Below are 19,233 nucleotides of genomic sequence, written 5' to 3'. Positions count from 1 at the left end.
CAAGTCCTCTCTCAATGCTTGCTCTTCCCAGTCTCATGGCCTCCTTTGTAATTTTCTAGCTTTAACCTGCATTTTCTCCCAGCTAGATATGCATATCGAGCAGTCCAGATGCTAAGCTCTACACATGAGAGAACATGCTATTTGTCTTTCTGAGCTTGGGTTACCTTCTTAATATAATGTTTTCCAGTTCCTTCATTTTTTTTTCCTACTGCAGATTAAAACTTCACCATGTATATCATCTCTTGTGTACTTGCTCATGGCTATCCTAAAGGGTGAGATTTTTATACCACTGTGGCTTTGATTTTCGTCTTCTTGATGGCTATTGGTAGTGAGGATCTTTTCACACATCTGTTTGTATGATTTTTTTTTTTTTAAAATACCTACAAATATAGTAAACCTATGGGGGGAAAGTCTAAACTTATTATATACTTACACATGTGCAATCCCCCCTCCACACACTGGTGAAAAATCAAAGTCACCTTGAGAAACAAACTGCATAAGAACTCAGGAAGGAAGTAGCATCGTTTTAGAGTACAGAGGACACATGGCTTTTGCCTTGGATTTAATGATTATTGTGCTAATTTTCCTTTCTATTTCCCTTTGCTTTGGTTCCTCAGCAAACTTGCTTTATCTTACTGTGTGTAAGTAAGGCTGAAACTCCACTGGCTCAGCACAGCAGCGCCTTAGTTCTTGCTTAGGACATGATGTACTGGTGTGGGAATCTGGTCCCCAGTGTTAATCAGAAGACCAGCCTGAAGTTCTACCATCTATGGTTGTACTATCAAAAACCCTGTCTCTTTCATGTTTACTTTAGAAAACAGTCTGTTTCTGTTTGCCTTTTTGTTGTTTTACTGCTAGACTGCAGACAAATCTTCACCCAGTGGCAATAGAGCTCCTAACAATTATATTTCCTAATATAAAGGTTATAAAAATATGTGGTGAGCAGAGTATCTCTGTCTTAGTGAAATGTGTGTGCGTGTGTGTGTGTGTAGTTGTGCATGTGTGTCTGTGGTCATGCTCGACAGTACATGAAAGTATAGGATCTGGAGGCTGACATCTGGTGTAATTCTCTCTCACTCTCTGAGAGACAGTGTCTTCACTGAGCCTGGAGCCGACTGTTTTGGATAGCCTCCTGTGTCCGCCCCCCACGCAATCCTGGAATTACAGACTGCACTACTACACTTGGCTTCCACATGGATGCAAGGAGACCTGACCTGAGGTGATTGTGCTTTCAAAGCAAGCATTTTACCCACTGGGCCATGTGAGAAGTGATTCCAGAGTGAAATGAAATAGAAGTAAGAGTAGCCACATCTACAAGTGGAAAATGGCCAAATATCGACAGTCTCAGCATAACTCCGAAATGCATAATGTAAGTAATAATAGCTTTGCTCTTGTAACACTGCTCCTGGGAATGCAAAGACCACACATGAGGAAGAACAAACCTGTGTGTCAACAATGGCAACTCAGTGGAGCAGTTAGCCGAGGTATGCTCTGGGGTGATATAAATCACGCTGTCATTGCTGTGTTAATGGAAAAGAGGTTAATTTAAAGAGGGAGCTGTGTTTTGACGTGTATTTCGGAGATTGCAACCCACGTTTGCTTGGTCTCGTTTTTCTGGGTCTGTGATGAAGTGGGGTGGTGGGAAGTATATCACTGCATAACATCCAAGAAGCTCAAAAAGACCTGTGTCAATATTTGCAACAGCCAGGACACAGCCCCAGTGATTTCCTCTGACTAGGCCCCACCTCCGAAGGTGTCAATACCCTAATATTACTGTCAAATTATGAATCTATCAGTAGATTAACCCATAGATTAGGGTAGATCCCAACAAGTTGTATTCTCTTCTCAATAGCTGATACATCAGCAGAGAACAAAGATTTCAACCCAAGAGCCTTCTGGTGAGATACTTTATGGCCAAATCATAACCGATGCAGTAGGAACGAATGTGAAAGGCAGGGAGAATGAGTTGTTTACTGCAGTTGATCATCATGAAGAGGAAGTTGCTAACCCCGGGACAGAGGGAATGACCGCCAAGTGTCAGGAATAAAGGAAAATGGTCATATTTAGAGAACCCAGGTGGGGTAGGATACGTCAGAGAAAGACTGGCTTAGAATATTGTCAACATGTAGAAAGCATGAACCTAAAGATGACTCCGGGTGTCTTTTGCCTTTCTGCACAAGACAACTTGAAGCTATGCCAGGGAAGGCCTGGTGTGATGGGATCAGCTCTGTCTCTGGGGAAAAGTATCTCCCTGAAGGAGATACTTGGTTTTTTTTTTTTTTTTTTTTTAAAAAAAAAGGGAATTCCTTTTCAAGTGCAGCAAGTTTACACTTTGCATAGAGAAATTTTCCAATCTTACAGTATCAACTGGTATAAAAAAAATCTACAGAAGAGCATATAAGACAGCTTTCCAGCTAGTGCTGAGGTGATGACTGTAGTACAAAGTATTTACCACAGCTCTACCCTGCCCCCCTGAACTGTACACCCTGACATCTTTTAAGGGTATTGCTACATACAAAATGAAATATTACTTTAAAAATCATAATACTGAGATAGGATCACAGAGATGCTGGGGTCTAGACTTTCCTGTTACCCCTGTTATTTTCTTACTATATAATAAACTAGAAAGTAGTCCTACACTTTTAAATGAGGGTGCAGAGAAACAACCAAGCTAGACCACTCCAGGATAGGAAGAAAGGTCTATTGGGAAACTAATTTAGTCATCTTTATAGCTTCTACCATGTTTGTTATAATGCTTTAGCTAGCACCATCAATAACCAGAGGGCTCCAATTAAATCTGTGGTGTGGTCCAGAAGGTGGAATGTCGAGAGCAACACATTTTGACATGCACTTTATGACTTGTCAAATTTTTAAACAAATAATAGCTCATGAAAAAAATTCAAAATGCATCCATTCTTTTAGGCAAAAACTAATATATGCTCAGTCATTATCAATGTCAATGAAGCACTTTTGGTGTAAATTGATAAAATAGGGAATAACACAAAAATTAAGATGGCTTAAGAAATGGACAAAGTTAGTAAAAGAAAACAAAGGCAAAGGAGGTTTTGGATGGCTCCGTATGCCCTTTGCAGTGAGGGGCAACTCAAAGGGAGAAGTCCATCTCTGTGAGGTACACACCACACAGTTTATTCAGCAATCTTTATTCTAAACTTCTTGGTCTGTCTCTAATACTTAGTCTAGTTCAATGTCTCAAGTCCCCACCCCCTGCTTCCCTCAAAGAGTGTACAGCCCAGTTCTCATTTCCCCTGCTTAGTTCGTTTGCCAGCTGACTTGTATGTTCTAGGCCATCAGTAAGGCCTAGAGAGCACATGCAAGCAAGACATGTTCCTTGTATTAGAGTTTCAAGTGAAGACAGAGGAGAGGCAGTCTGGGTTCAAGGGCAGTTTGTGCAAAGACAGGAAATGAGGGACAGGAGCTATATCCTCATAACACCAAGATAACACTGAACCACAGAGATCAAGACAGAGGAACATTGTTCCAAAGCAGTTAGGATGCATGCTGTCAGCTTCCTGGGGAAAGGGAGCTTGTCCTTCTTCTCTGCTCTTGAGCTCCAATCTGAAATAGTCCTACTTAGTTCCTAATCCTAATTAGCCTTTGGTATCTCAGGGGAGAAAAGTCATTTCTTTTGTACCAGCAAACAACTTCTGTAGTCAATTAACTTACATATGGAAAGACAATGCATACTTAATTGCACCAAATACAGGCTGCATTCAGTTAATTAATTATTGAAGCAAATATTTGGAGAGATATCCAGTATTTCTAGGACATGTAATCATCGGACCATAGTGTTAAGGGTTGAATAAGTTGTTTAAATATCACTTCTCACTTTTTAAATGAGAATAGCTAATTCTGTCTCACAAGAAAGTTTCGAGAGTTAGATCATTCTTAAGCATGTCCATTGGTTGCCTTTTTAATTTCCTGCCTCCCTCTAAGATCTGCTGTGCCCCAGAGCAGACATCTACCCACAACATTGCCAAGACTTCCTTGGCAGTCTGATTTCTCTAGTTCTGTCCTAGGCTCAGTCACCTGCCCTCCACAGAACAACTAAAGACACAGTTAGTAGTGAAAAGCAGAAGAGATTTCTGCGCTGTGTCTAAATTGGGGAAAGGGGAAATAGAGAGTGCAGTGACCTCCAAGTCCATCTTCCAAGTTCTGCAGTGAGGTTTAGGTTTAAACAGATGGCAAGAGGTGTGCATCGCATGGCCATCCTGATTAATGTGTCCTCTGCCTATCACAGACCTATCCATCATTTCTGGGCTATATTTCCTCCTGCAAGGTGTTCTGAAAAGTTATCAGAAGTATGAGCTTTAAAATTCTACAAGACAACTGCAATATCTGTGTTCTGTCTCTTATGACCTATTGATTCTCTTTTGTTGTTGAGATTATCCTTGTCCTTGGTGTAATGAGTGAGTTTGATTGAAGCCTGAACATTTTGTACCCTATGTTATAAGACACCCTATGACAAGGGCAGGGATGTCTTACTGCTGGTGAATGACTGAGGCTTTCTCTGTGAGATCTTTACTGATCCCATCATGGCTAGGATGAAAATGGACCCAGTGCTTCTGATCCTCCTGTTGTGATAGCAAGAGGGGATGAGGATGGCTTTGCAAACCCTGGGTGATGGGGACTCCACCTTGTCTGATACCAGCAGTGAAGGAAAGAGCTGATTTGTTGCCACCAGGCAGGGATGGGAAGCAGAATCTCCACATGGCCTCCAGTGATGTGACTGGGGAAGGGTAACTCATGGCTACTGTATAGGGATACAATCTCAGATCTCCTTTTAGTCTTCGCTGATGCTACCTTGGCTACACTGGAGGGCTGAAGATCTTCATGGCAACCTTGTGAACATATACCTTTAGCTTACACTTTTAACTGGCCTCTGAATGGGAGGGGGATGGCTCTAATTCTTCTGCATCTGGCAATACATGTTTTATGTATCTTGACCTGGAGTATTTACTATGTGATTTTATTGGTGCTATGAGATTTACAGATTCATCTTACTAGATATAAATTCACCATTCTTTTGTTCTTTGAGTCTTGTGACCTCCAGCAGGTCTGCATTTTTCTGTTGACTTTTCAGCCCAACGTTTATTTTATACATAATACACAGGGAGTTACACTGCTAGTAATAAGAAATAATATAAGTAATAAGAAAGAAATAAGAAGATGCATTTACCAGGATGGGGAACTTTGTTTGTTGTCTGGACTCAAGGTCTGAATAAACTCATGTTGTTTTCTCTCCAAATTGAATTTAGCTATCTTCTCAGGCAGAGAACAACTAAAACAATCCGTGTCTTCTAGAGAGAAGGGAATGGGTATGCATAACCTCAGTGACAGCATGTCCTTGTCCTTGGAGGAGTGTGGCAGCCTTCCTCTTGGTGACATTCTTGCACTGTTAAGACCTTCTTTCTGTAAATGGCATAAGCCAGGGGGAGGAAGGCAGAGAATTTTCTTTTAATATGTTCAGGAAAGTAGTATCTTCTAGCTAAGAATTGGCTGGAGGACTCCTGGGAGGATTGTTGTTCCTACAGTCAGCAATTGGAGGAGAAAGATTTCATTTGCCTACTGTCTCAATTAGAAACTACTCTTTAGAAATCCAAGTTCTTGAAAATAGCAGTGAGCTGATGGCCTGCCACACTGTGCTGGAAAATTTGTCCATTCAGCTCTGATGATGATTTGAAATTGTGTAGCTTGGTTTAAGACAATTCTTCTAGTACACCATTAAAACGCCCTTTCCTACCACTCCCACTTAACAACCTGGAGCCTTGAAGCACTATTCATGAACTATTCTGTACCTCTCATCTCGGGGGCTGATCCTCTTTTCAGAATATTAAAGGAATATTAGGGAGATTTTTCTACTCTTCAGATAGGCTAGTCAAACACACAAGTGCGCACAGCTGTCAGTAGCAACAATTAAAAATGAAAAGAACTAAAGAGGGACTTTGTTACTTAAAAATAATAATAATAAAGGTAAAAGAAGCTGCCTGCAGATTAGCACTGCAGAAGTCCACAGAGCAGTCTGATGATCTTCCTCAAACACTGAGGCTTAAATAGGTACCAGTTCTAGGTGAGAAAGTGCACATTTCAAATCCCATCAATAAAGTGGAGTTCTTTAAAAAAAAAATAACTAGATAATAATTAATATAAAATTGAAGGGATTAAACTGATGAGTAGGCTGTCTAATTTTCTTTTTCAAATATATTTTTAAAACTTTGGTTCTTTGTGATTTTCACATCATGCATCCAATCCACACACCCTCCCCCCAACAGAAAAGAAAAAAAAAATGCCGGGGCAGTGATGGCACACGCCTTTAATCACAGGACTCGGGAGGCAGAGGCAGGCGGATTTCTGAGTTCGAGGACAGCCTGGTCTACAGAGTGAGTTCCAGGACAGTCAGGACTGCACAGAGAAATCCTGTCTCGAAAAACAACAACAACAAAAAAAATATTTTGTAGGAGCTCTCCTGCTCCCATAACCCCCAGGGCTGGTTTGTCCATGCTCATGTAGTTAGAGCCAGCTCTACTATGCTGCCCAGGGGGAGGTGCAGGGCCATGTGCAGAGTACCACAGCTGGCTTGAGGTGGGGGGTCATCTTTCCTGCTCTCATACTTTCCAAGGCAAACTCTCCCAGGATGCCCAGGAGATAGGTAGGGTCAGTTCTGCATGGCTTGCAGATATCAGCATATCCCTGGGTGGCATCTGCCTGGCCTTTGATGGTAACAGACCACTACTGCTTAAAGGCCAAAACCCCAGATGTGGCCCCTGGTGGCATCACATCACTGGCTCCTCACATCAGGCTGTTCCTCAGTACCCTTGAGTCTCCAGTTCTGCCTCTTTTCGTTGTGTCCATGTCCTTTCTTTTTCACTTCCATTTCTCCACCACTTACTTACTTCTCTTCGTGGTGCCTAGATTCTCTGAGTATCTAGGGTCCTCTCAGGAGTGGTCTCAGTAGTGCTATGCCCCACTTGTGCTTTATGGCTCTGAGCAGAGGTATCCCAGGCATGGTCTCACCCCTACCTCCCAGGCCTTCAAGATGCCATACTGGTGGTCATCTCAGACTAGCTCCAAGTCCAGGCCCAATGACACAGGACTCGTGGTCATCGTGGGCTCACTCTGGTGGTATTCTTGTAGTCTCTGGTTTGCTTCCTTTGTATTTGCACAGCACTGGACTGGAGGTCATCTCAGGCTTGCTTTTTTTCAGGGAGTGTTAGCCTGCTACTCATTCAGATGTTCATCTTAAGATGGAATTCTTAAGGATAGCTCCGGTCTGTTTTTTTATGATGACCTTTAACATGCTTTCAGGAAACCCACACTAAATTTCTACAATCATCTTTTCTATTTGAATTCATATTTATGTAAAGATTGTATGTCTTATTACCAAGCTGAGCCAACATCCTATATACATAGGTAAAACTTTTGTGTGGTAGTTTGCTTTAGAAGCTCAGTAGATGTGACAGACCAAATCATCTTTGCCTGACTGCAGAATCTTCTCACGTCTATGCCAGTCATCAATTGTAATGTTGCTGAATAAATGTAAAAACTCATAAGTTATTTTCTATTGTAATAAAAAAAATCAATATTTCAGGCCTTAAAAGTCCTGACAGTAACAAACAGCTTGGTATTTCTTTGAAGCAGCAAAAATGTGAAAATTATTGAAAATTTATTATTATCTAACAATCTCAGATTGAAGCCTTAGTCACTAAATATAACACCCCTGTTTTACACCATATGTTGGTTCGGGTAATGTTTTACTACTTTGATGACTCTATTTATCCAATTTTTTACAAAACAACTAACTTAGTCACAAACACACAAAACTAAATATTGTTGGAGTAAATATGTAGTAGAAATAAATACGTAATATTTATTACTAAATATTATTGGAGCAAATATGTAATAAAAATAAAATAAAAAGTTAAAATCTGCTATCATCCAATACCTAACTTCCCTGAAATAATTTCTTTCTCTGACTATAATTGGTGTTAGTGTTATCTGTCTCCTCACTTATACATATATAAGTATATGTTTATGTATACATACATATTATATTTATACATGTTTGCTCAAACTTTATAAAGATGTTGCTACAATACATTGTGGTGTGACTTTCTTTCTGACAGTAGTACATGGAAATATTTCTCATTCTTTTAAATAATTAATGGTTACTTAGTAGACAAAGCATGTCTTCACTGATGCCCACTTAAGTATCATTTTATTGTTGTTGATTGATTTATATAATGAGCTCACAAATTCCTTATTATCTAATTTTTTCTCTGTTTGGGACAGGCTGAGCATAAAACAAATATATTTTCAGACTTCCAAGAGGAGGAACAGAAAACACAGTTAATCTACTTCTGTTAAATGTTATGAAGTAAAAAGGAGACAGAGAATAATGAGAAATCCGAAGTTAGATGGAGGGTTCAGTAAAACCTTCATTAGAGTAAATATTTGAGACCCAAACACACAGACACCTTATCAAAAACATGGAGGATAGAGCTTCTCTGACAGGGTGGGCATCTACAGATGTCTTGTGGGAAGAGCCTGTGGAGTTCAGAAAGATGAAACAAAGCCAGCAGTGTGAGATGCTAAGACTGGCAGCGAGATCGATGAGCTGCTGCAAGGAACTCTACCCTTACCTTCCGTGAACCTGAAAGGCAGGAAGCAGAAGGCAATATAACAAAACGTCCAGCTCTATGGAGAACTAGCCAGAAGGAGGTTGAGAAGGTAAAGCAAGAATCGTGGTTGTGTCTAAGTGAGACATGGTGGTGAACTGGCATGGAGTGATAGCAACTGACTTAGAGAAATGGATGGCTATTATATGCATTTTTCAGTAAAGTCGGTGGAAGGATTGGTGGACTTTGACTTTTGCCATTGAACAAGGCTCTACATTATGAGATTCTTCACATCAATCAGAGAGCATGTGCATGCTGCCCCATTCGACCTGCCAGCAGCTAGGTTCACCATAGCCTGAGGTTTTTAGAGGACTCTATCATGGCTCAGAAGTACCTTTGGAGAGAAAATACATAAATAATTGATGCTTTGTATCTATTCTGTAGTGAGACCAACACGCTCATGAAATATCCTAGTTCACATGTAACTCATATATTTAAAAAATTAATTCTTGTAAAACACACAAACTTTGCCATTTTAACTATTCCAAGTGTTCAGTTCATGGCATGGCATTGTTGTGCAACCATCACCACTCTGTCTCTGAAATTCTATTTTACCAAAGTGAAACTCAGTGCCCATTCCCTGCCCCCTTACCTCTTGGCAACCAAAGTCCTACTTTCTGTTCCTAATATTCTTGGATCTTTTAAACATCTCAAGTAAAAGCAGAATAATTTATTTGCCTTTTTGTGACTGGCTTATCTTACTTAGTATAATGTTATTTAGGCTTCCTCATGTGCCAATGCTTGGCAGAATCATCATCTTCAGGCTGGATTTTATTCCAGTCTGTGCAAATATCACACTCAGCTGCTCATCTATGGTTGTTACACTCAACAATTGGGTCACTTCCGTCTTTTGCTGTGTTAGCTAATATGGATGATGTGAATGTAGGTGAAAGCTACATATTTTGTAAAGCCCATGTTTTAGTTATTATAGATAAAAAGCCTTGTATGCTGTGATAATGTTTTTTCTTTTTTCCCTATGAAGCTCAAACTCTCCTGGGCTGCTCTTTAACTCACAATCCTCCTGCTCCAATTCCATTAGTGCTGGAATTATCAATATGTGACACCATACCTGGTTGATAACTCCAAATTCATATACTGCCTAATAGCTGGGATTAGAGATCATGAGGAAACCAAAGATGTATTCATTTAGTGACAGTGTGAGAGGTCAGTACAGTGTTAAAGTTAAAGCGAATGCTTTAAAAGGCCCTCTTTACATTTGCTTATTCATTTGTTTAGAGAAAGTAGGTGCTATGTTGGAGGAATAGAGCTCAGAACACAACTGTTCGGAAGTCTGTTATCTCTTTCCTCATGTGGGTTTTGGGGGATCAGACTCCAGCTGTCAGGTTTGCCAGCCAACTCTGTTTCCCTCTGAGGCACCCTGCTTGCCTTAAGTCCAATTTTTGATGGATTTTCATGTTAGGGAAAGTTCATTTTCTTGAGTCTCAGTTTCGCATTTGTGTGTGTAAATAAGATTCCTGCTTTAATATTTCACCAAGCTGTCAGGAAGACAAAAAAAAAGGAAAATTATGATGAAAATATGTTATGTACTGAAAAGCAAAATGTAATAGATAATAATTCAGCCTCTATTTGAAAAGTCAGTAAGAATTACTAATGTTTCTTCTTAGCTTATTGCAATAGATTTATCAAGATATAGTTGACAGATGATGTACAGTGCACAGATAATTAACCTGAGACACCAGTTACTATATTCATCACCCCCAAAGTCTCTCATCTCCATGATGCCCCTTCCCCCTCTCAGCTTCTATTAAAACAAGGCTTCTCTCTATATAGATTTATTTGCATTTGTGGCAATTTATGTACATAGAATTACTTAGTTCTTACTCATTTGTCTAACAGCACGAGGTCCCCTCTTACTCATCCTAATGTTTCATGACCTCAGCTTACCATGCTCACATCCTCAGAAAAGAAAACCAAGGAGAGTAAGAACCAAGATACCCTATGGGAGGATGTTAATATCATAAATATTTATCACCACCATCATCTGAATTTTGAGAACAGCTGAACCATACTTTAAGAGAAAGCTACTTTGATATAAAGGGCAGAACAGTTGATAATCTGATGAAATGTGAATACAAGGATGTTTCTTGTAACTTAAACACCAAAAGTCGCAGAAAGAACTTAAGTGCTCAACAGTAATTGACCAAATGACGAGTTTTAGCCATGGAAGGACCATACTACATCTTCACTCTATTATAAAGATGCAAAATCTTGGAAGGATGGTCTTCTAAAAGTTAACAGCGACAAGATGAATGTTGAGGGGCTTCTGTTGAGAACTTAGACTTCCTACAAAAACTAGTATTTTCTTTAAAAACAGAAAAATCAATGTAACAAAGGAAAAGTGGTATGCTCTTTTATGAAGCTAAGTCTGCTTTTGCTTAGCTTTGAAACTTAAAGTCATAAGCATACTTTTTTTTAGTAAGGACTCATATATAAAAACATTTTTAAAAGTTTTTAAACTTTTCTGATGAGTCCATGAGTTACTTTAAAAAAATTCTTTTTTTTTTTTTTTTTTTTTGAGACAGAAGTCACATGCATTCCAGAGTATTCTAAAACTTACTATGAATCTAAAAATGACCTTGAAGTTCTGGTTTCACCTCCCAAATCCTGGGGTTAAAGATGTGCACCACCAAACGTAGGTTTTCTGGTGTTGAGTAATGGAACCCAGGGCACATGCATGATAGAACATTATACAAATTGATTCTATCTGGTCAAAAATTTCAAGTGTTACCCAGTATTAGTAAAAACAATTAGAAAAACATCTTCCAATTAAAAGTAAGCAGCTTTGAAAATGTATTCTACCTTCATCAAGGTAAAAAAGCAAAAGAACACCTCTATAGCTTCAAGTGACTGGGAAAATAGTTAACAACCTCTGGCAAAATAGTTGATACATCTATGCTTCAATCTTGTATTTTTTCTATTATTAAAATATTCTCAAAATATGATAGTTATTTTTATCACAGAAATGCCCAAAGTTGTCAAAGCATAGGAAATCATTGTCAAATGCTCTAATTACTGCACAAAGGAAGTCCCATTGATTGTAATGAATTCTCTGGTGTTATTGAAGAACTTGGGGATTTAGCCACACTATCTATTCATAGTCAGTTATTGACCCCAAACTGCCAAATCATTTAGGACAAGATCCAGAGTGAATGAAGATAACTTGTTACAGAAAGTCTTTGTGAGCAGCCTTCTTCTATTTAACTTCAATCCACAAGAGGATTTTTTAAAATGTATATTAGCCATGGAAAGATGAATGAATTAAAAACTCTCTAAGGCAAAGCATTAAAATGGTGAGCGAATAAATCAAGAATTAGTCCCAGCCTTCACTGAGTAAAGTGTGTGGGAGATGTTGCATGTTAAGTCCTTTCTGGGGAGAAACAAAACTGAACCATGGCATTATAAAAACAAACAAATAAACTAATAAAAAAAATGCTTGCCCATCTGAATGATATATTAATGGCCATTCTCAGTTACCTAAAACATTTTCAATGGCAGGCACCATCTCTTAATTATCTTGTAATTTTGCATTTTACTAATAGAGTAAATGTCAAGTAGCTGGATGAATTGTGGAAGTATTGACTAAGGGTATGACCTACTCTGGATAGTAGTGACACTGTCTTAGGCTGACCAGCTCCCAGAAACCACCCTGCTACTGTCACCTGTGGGCTTCAGTTTGCCCAACCCAATAGTCCCTACATTGCCACACTCTTTAACAGCTATTAAAAGTTTATTCATCTTAGCACTTCTTTCTTTGCATCTTTGATATAGTCTTTCCTCTACCTTCCTCACTCTCTCTTCCCAGTTTCCGTTGTTGCCTCCTTTTTCTATAAGTCTGTAAATGTGGATGGGCTTCAGCCATCATGCTGGGCTAGTTCTCATCATTTTCTTGTCTCTTTTATTTTAAATCTCACATCTTATTATTTTGACTCCACTCTGATAACTTTCTAACATATATAGTAGCCCTTTCCTGTGTCTAAATTTAGATGAATCAACTGTCATCTTCTAATAAACATTTCAAACTTAATGTGTCCCAAGAGAAACTCTAAATTGTCATTTGGCCAACAACTAAACATCTCCCTGCTCTCAGCAAATCTCAAGCCACCTTACTTTCTTGAGTCAAAACATTGAGTCACCTTTGATTTCTTTCTTTTCCTCATCATGTCATAACCAGCACATCTTTAATTTCCATTAGTGAAAATATGCACTAAACATTCTATTTTCCCAAGGCTTCCAAATTATTTCTGTTTTTGTGTTGTTTTGTTTTTTGAATCACCATATTTTTTCTTACATGAAGACAAACATTTTTTTAAATTCATGCTTTTTTTTCCAAACTTTCTACCCACCTCATTCTGATCTAGTTTCTTTAAAGAAAATAATGACAGTTTCAAGATGAAATAAAATACTGCTGTTCTATTTAACACTTATGGCTTTCCATTTTTCAGTAAATAACTTTGGCTCTGTCCACCTTACTGGCTTCATTTTGAAGAGTTATCTCTGTTACTGGCATCTATAGACTCACTGGGCACCTTCCTCTTTGTCATACTTTTCAAGATGGATTCCACTCTCTGTTGTCATTTCCACACTGAATGCTTCTTGCCCTAACCTCACTATTCAGGACAGACTTCTAGTTCAGGTACCTTAGATATCACATTCTCAAACAAGCTTTTCCAAGTTATCCAATTAAAAAAAAAAAAGCCCTTTCATCTTTCTGCAGTTATTCTTTATAACAACATATAGTTCTGACCCATAACCACATAAACTTTGGTTTATACTAATAGTTGTGATTGAAAATCATCTTATTTATTTGTTTTCTGGCTCTATGACTGTAGAGATGTTTTCTAAGACACACATCAAACTGATGGATTTTGTCATGTTTATTCACAAGAAGCTATACAAAGGACGGTAGAATGTCATATTTATCCTTTCCTTTCAACACTCACCATTGTCTCGTACTATATGCAAGAAAACAAAAACTGAGTTAACTGCAGATATGTTAAGAAAGGGGTAATTGGAAGGTTAGGAAAGTCTAAGATAATCCAAAATAGAAGTAAGAGTCAGATGAACGAGCGAACAATATTTTGGGGTTCAAATAAAGTGATTTGTGAACTTAAACAAAACTTATGAAAACATTTTACATTGAAAGCTACGGAAAACCATACCAGTGAGCCAGAAATGTTATAGGCAATGAAAAATCATCAGCTTTAATTATTAACTTGCTTTTCTATATAATTTTAATTTTTATTGAAAATAGTTTTTTAATACAGTATATTCTGATCACTGTTTCCTCACTTCCAGATCTTTCCAGATCCTCCCCCATCTCCCCACACACCCAAATTCGTGCCATTTCTTTCGTTCTCTCATTAGAAAACAATCGAGCAACTTGAAACCAACCAAGTAAATAAAAAAGAGAAAAAAGCACAAAAAACAAACAAACAAACAACAAACCAGACTAGGGAAAAACAGACAGAAAAGGAGCCGAAGAAGGGCAAGAAAGACAAACTGATGCACAGATAAACACTCTTGCACACATGGAAATCCCAATAAAACGGAACCGGAAACCATAATTTATACGTAAAAGACCTATAAGGTTAAAAATGCCCAGAAAGGGCTATCATGTTTATGTATCATCCCTATGCATAAAATAGTCTGCACCCATCCCACAAGGAGCCTGGGAGGGTGCCTGGGCAGCATTGGCCCTCTCCATTGCAAGAACTCTTTTTACTTTTGAAGCAGATGCCCCACTGTGCCGCTGATAATCAGATTTCTAGTAGTTTTTTTTTTTTTTATATATGTAGCAAGTCACTGAGTCACTGCAAGACTTGTCTTCTATAATCTGGAGTTATAATAATGGCAACAAAAGGCATTAATAGCAAAATGTTTTGTTATAGTGAAAAAACACTATGTTGACATTGTGTTTGAATTATCAGAGAATGAAATGTCAACCACTGATTACAAATCTAAAATATGGAATATGAAGTCAAACGATAGGTGGAAATTGTGACATGTGCATGGTTTATAAAGAGTGGCCATGGTTCCTTCCAGCTAACCTTCCTTAATGTTAAGTCAAAGCAGAAAGACGTTGCTGTCTATCTTTCACACAAAGCCAGGGCGCTTCTTACTGAATTGAGCAAAAGTGTTTCTCGCTCTGCTTTTCCAAGTGTTCTTCATTCCCCTGCCTTTATATATTTAGAATACTCACAACTTCCTCCAGCCATTGCCAGTATCATGATAGCAGTTAGTGCTCATGATTTTCTGGTTGTCTTTTGGCATTTTTTCATTGCATATTCTTTTGGGGAAGATGGGATACCTCCGTTTTCTCTTTGGTTTTTATACATATCTTAACAACTGGTAAAATGCCTGTGTCCAAACAGCAAAGCCGGTGATTTTCTGGAGTTTCTTTTAGTACCTGACTTTAATACTGTGATGAGTCAGGTACACTTTATGCCTCCAGGTGGTTCTCACAAATTGTGTGAAATGACCCTGTAGCACTCCCCCTGGGAGAATTATCTCTGAGAGTCTGGACCATATGGCCTACCTGGATCACAAGTTGAAGTTCTCTCAGCTAACCCTTCAGTGACCCCCAGTGTGTTCATCCTTGAAATGAGTCTTATGGTTACAATGGTAAGCTCCTAGATCACCACCTGGGCCCATATGATGATGATGTTACAGGAATTACCCACCTGCTCAGTAAGTACTGAATAATGATCTGGAAGCTTCTGACTGGGAGACAGATGCGATTCATGGTATCAACTCAAATTAGATACCATGAATTTTTACTGTATAAGAAATTTCCAGCTTTCACTTTATCCTGAGTTAGGGGCACACCTCACCTTTACTGAAAAACAGCTGTGGACTTTTTGAAAACTGGAAAGGGGGGGGGGGTGTTGAATGCAATCTTCCATGATAACGGCTTAGAGGTGAGCATGCTTGTCATTGGGTCTGCTCTCACCTGGGACCTTAGTTGCTCCAGCTTTACTTTGCTCCTTTAAATATCAGGAGGTAAGGAATTTTTAAGAAGTTGAAGATTTGTTAAGAGAACTACCTTAAACACGTATTTTATATCATTCCTCAAACTTGCTGGGTAGCCTAGTAACCTTGAACTCCCGGTTCTTCTGATACAGGTGTCAGGATTACAGGTATGTGTTGTTATGTTCAGCATCTCTGACTCTAAAACTCATCATTTCACATGTAGCTTCTTCATAACAAGCATCCTGTCATGCTATGTTCTCAGGGTGTTCCATTATTTAGTGTTTACCGTTTGTGTTTTCTAGCTCCTATGTTATAGACAAGATTTCTTCCCAGGTAACTAGTTCTTGGCTGTCCTCCCATTTCCAGGGTCTACATTACTACAATGATACCAGAAGTTGGCTGATGGCTGGTACTTTAGGGCATTACTTGTTTCATTTATTTGTAGGCACTTGCCAACCATCATTTAGATTGACAATTATTTTCATGTGTTAAATTTTCTAGGCTGTACTCCAATTATTTAATCAAAAACTGTGTAAATGTTGCTATGAAGGTACTTTGTAGATCTGATTAGCAGTTATAACCAGTTGACTTTTTAAGTAAAGATTCATCCTCATGATGGGGTAGCCTTTATCAAATCACTGGAAGACTTGGGAGATAAAAATTGAGATATGAGGAAGAAATTCTTTAATAAGACTCCAGGGTCAGCTTCTCCTCCATTTCTACATGACTCAGATCAAGACTACATCAGCTTCTGTCTGATTTTTCACTTGATCTCTAATTTTGGACTCACTGGCCTGGCAATTTCATTAAGTCAACTATAAAATCTATGGAACATATTTCTGGAGCGGTGATTTCATTTGCAAAAAAGACATTTACCTAGTTTATTAACTATTTTATTTAAAAAAATAAAGTGTTAGTCCTTCTCGTTATTTATCATATTTTATTGAAATGTGAAAATAATTCACAATGTATCATTCAATTTAAAAAGGTTAATTGATCTAGTTGACAGTGAAATATTGTAAGGATACTGAATTGTTTACTGAAAAAATATGCATTATATTTTTAGCCTACATAATTGTCAGAATCGGCTGACAACAATGTTTCTCTATAGATTGTTACAGGGTGGTTGAATTAATTCTTTTAGACAGTTGTCCACTAAATATGTGCTGGGAACTTTTGTTTTAAACATTATACTATTTACTAGGATTATAAAAATGAGGCTACAGTCATGATTTTTCCTTTCCCTATCCATGGACCAGACTAAATGAGATAAAGTCCAAGAATGAGTGAAGGTTGTGCTGTGGAAGAAATGGGGCGCTTTGGCACCATGTGGGAAGACAGCTAACTTGCACATTAGGGAACTAAGAGCCAAGCTGGGAACAAGTAAACAAGTACAAGCCTAATGAATATAGAGATGTTTGCTCTAGGACAAGTCTCTGTGTGAACGCCAAGGGATAAGAAGGCTTTTGGGTATTAAACAAAGCTTCATAATTGGAACACATCAGTGAAAAAGAAGATGAGTGATAGGAGCAGGAAGCAAGAGATGGAACAGAAATCATCATCAGAGGGAAAGCTCTGCAAAGTATAAAGGAGGTTAGACCTGAGCCTCAGAGTGACCTCGACTTAAAGATATCATTTCAAACAGGAGTAGCAGCTATTCGTACAAAAGTATGATCTGCTTCAGACTCCCCACCAGACCTATGTGATCTAAGCTGCAATGATCCTCAAATAATCCACGTGGCATAATTCTCTGGGAAGCACTGACATAGAGACCTTTAACTGGGACAGGTTGGAAGAGATCCTTGACTCAACCCAACTCTTGCTGTAGGTGTTGATCTGACTTAAATGGTTGTTCAGAGGACCCTCCCAGGAGCTTCCACCGCAGCTGAGGGCTCAGGGATCCCCTGCTCCCAGCCTCCCTCCCTCTAATTCTGCTGTGGCTGAGTTCTCATTCATAGCCAGACGTCATTTCAAGGAGTTATTCCTCAGTGCAGAAAATTTGTCTCAGCCTTAGGGAATTTCACTTCTACAGTGAAATTTATGTTCCATATAACTGGATTTTTCCTCTGACTAACTTCATTCCAATCTGTGCTCACACATCCCCTTAAAATACCCACACTGTGTTAAACTTGAGTTTACATTGAGTTTTAGAATTGCATATTAATGTCTGACATTACTGATATAGTTTCATTTTTAATAAATAGTTGCTTATTTGTTGGCAAACTCCTCCTGCTACAAGCTAAGCTTCATTAAGGCAGAGACTTTCCTCTCAATCACATATACTCACTGAATGAATAAAATAATTATACATTATCTGACATAAATGAACAACAAATGCACAAAAGCTTGAAGCTACCTATCATTGGCATCCCCTCCTAAGATATTCACTTCATAATACAAAGGAAACCTCTTAATCTAAAAGTGCAACAAACCTCTATATGAGACCTCTATATGACACCTCTATATGAGACCTCTATATGACACCTCTATATGAGACCTCTATATGACTCCTCTATATGACTCCTCTATATGAGACCGCCATAGTTTCCTGAAATATGTTCTGTAAGAGGCACTTATATTCATTAAATATTGTGGAAATCCTGGTATGGAGGCAAAGCTTTACATTTCTTGGAATATCTAGGTATTCTAGGATAAAGAATAAGTGAGTTTTAGAAAATAACAAAGAGTGATTTTTCATTAATTAATTTATTAATTAATTTTACATCCTGATCATAGCTTCTCCCCTCTCCTCCTGGTCTTGTTTCCCCCAAACCTCCATTTTGAGATGGTGTATGGAGCTTTAAGAAGTATGATGATCTATGAGAAGAAGCATTTTATAATTTAACGAGAGATACTTTACAGCTTAACATTCACCCTTTAATATCAATAATTCTACTGTTCAATGTGTTTGTTATTTATTATTTCAAGTGCTCATAGCCTTTGCATAGTGGTTGTTGTATTGGACAGCTTAGAATTAGGTATTGCCATTACTGCCATCATTGATGAAATTTCGGTTGAACAGCAGTGTTAAAGGCTTTTCAATCTAGCACTCTAAGTACCCTAGGATAAAGTGTGCTTAAGAAACAATCAAAATGATCTGAACACCTGTAGCAGTAATGCAGAAAGACCCTGCAGTAAGAAAGTTCAAAATTTAGTTTATTTATTTTTTACAAATATATATATAGTGTCTTACTTGTATTTACTCCTGACTCCCTCGATCTTCTCTCCCTTACCACTACTGCCAAGGCCTCTCCCAACACCATGATGGTTTTTCTTTTTAAAAATAACTCATGGAAAACAATTAGGGCTGCCCATATGCACATGGGTAACATGCATGTTACCCATCGCATGGCAATCTATTGCATGGCAGCCTACCAAAGGCTGCCCCATAAAGAAAAGTGATTTATTCTTCCCAAGAAGCCACCAACTGCTAACAGCTCCTCAGTTAGGGGTAGGGTCTCAGGAGCCCTTTCCAGCCCCATGCTGGGAATGTTAACTAGATTGATCTTGTTACATGTAACTATACTTACCACGAGTTCATATGAGCATC

The sequence above is a fragment of the Arvicanthis niloticus genome, chromosome 5 (assembly GCF_011762505.2).
Source record: "Arvicanthis niloticus isolate mArvNil1 chromosome 5, mArvNil1.pat.X, whole genome shotgun sequence".
Classification (NCBI taxonomy): domain Eukaryota; kingdom Metazoa; phylum Chordata; class Mammalia; order Rodentia; family Muridae; genus Arvicanthis; species Arvicanthis niloticus.
The sequence above is the reverse complement of the archived record's forward strand: the minus strand, read 5'-3'. Positions refer to the sequence as shown.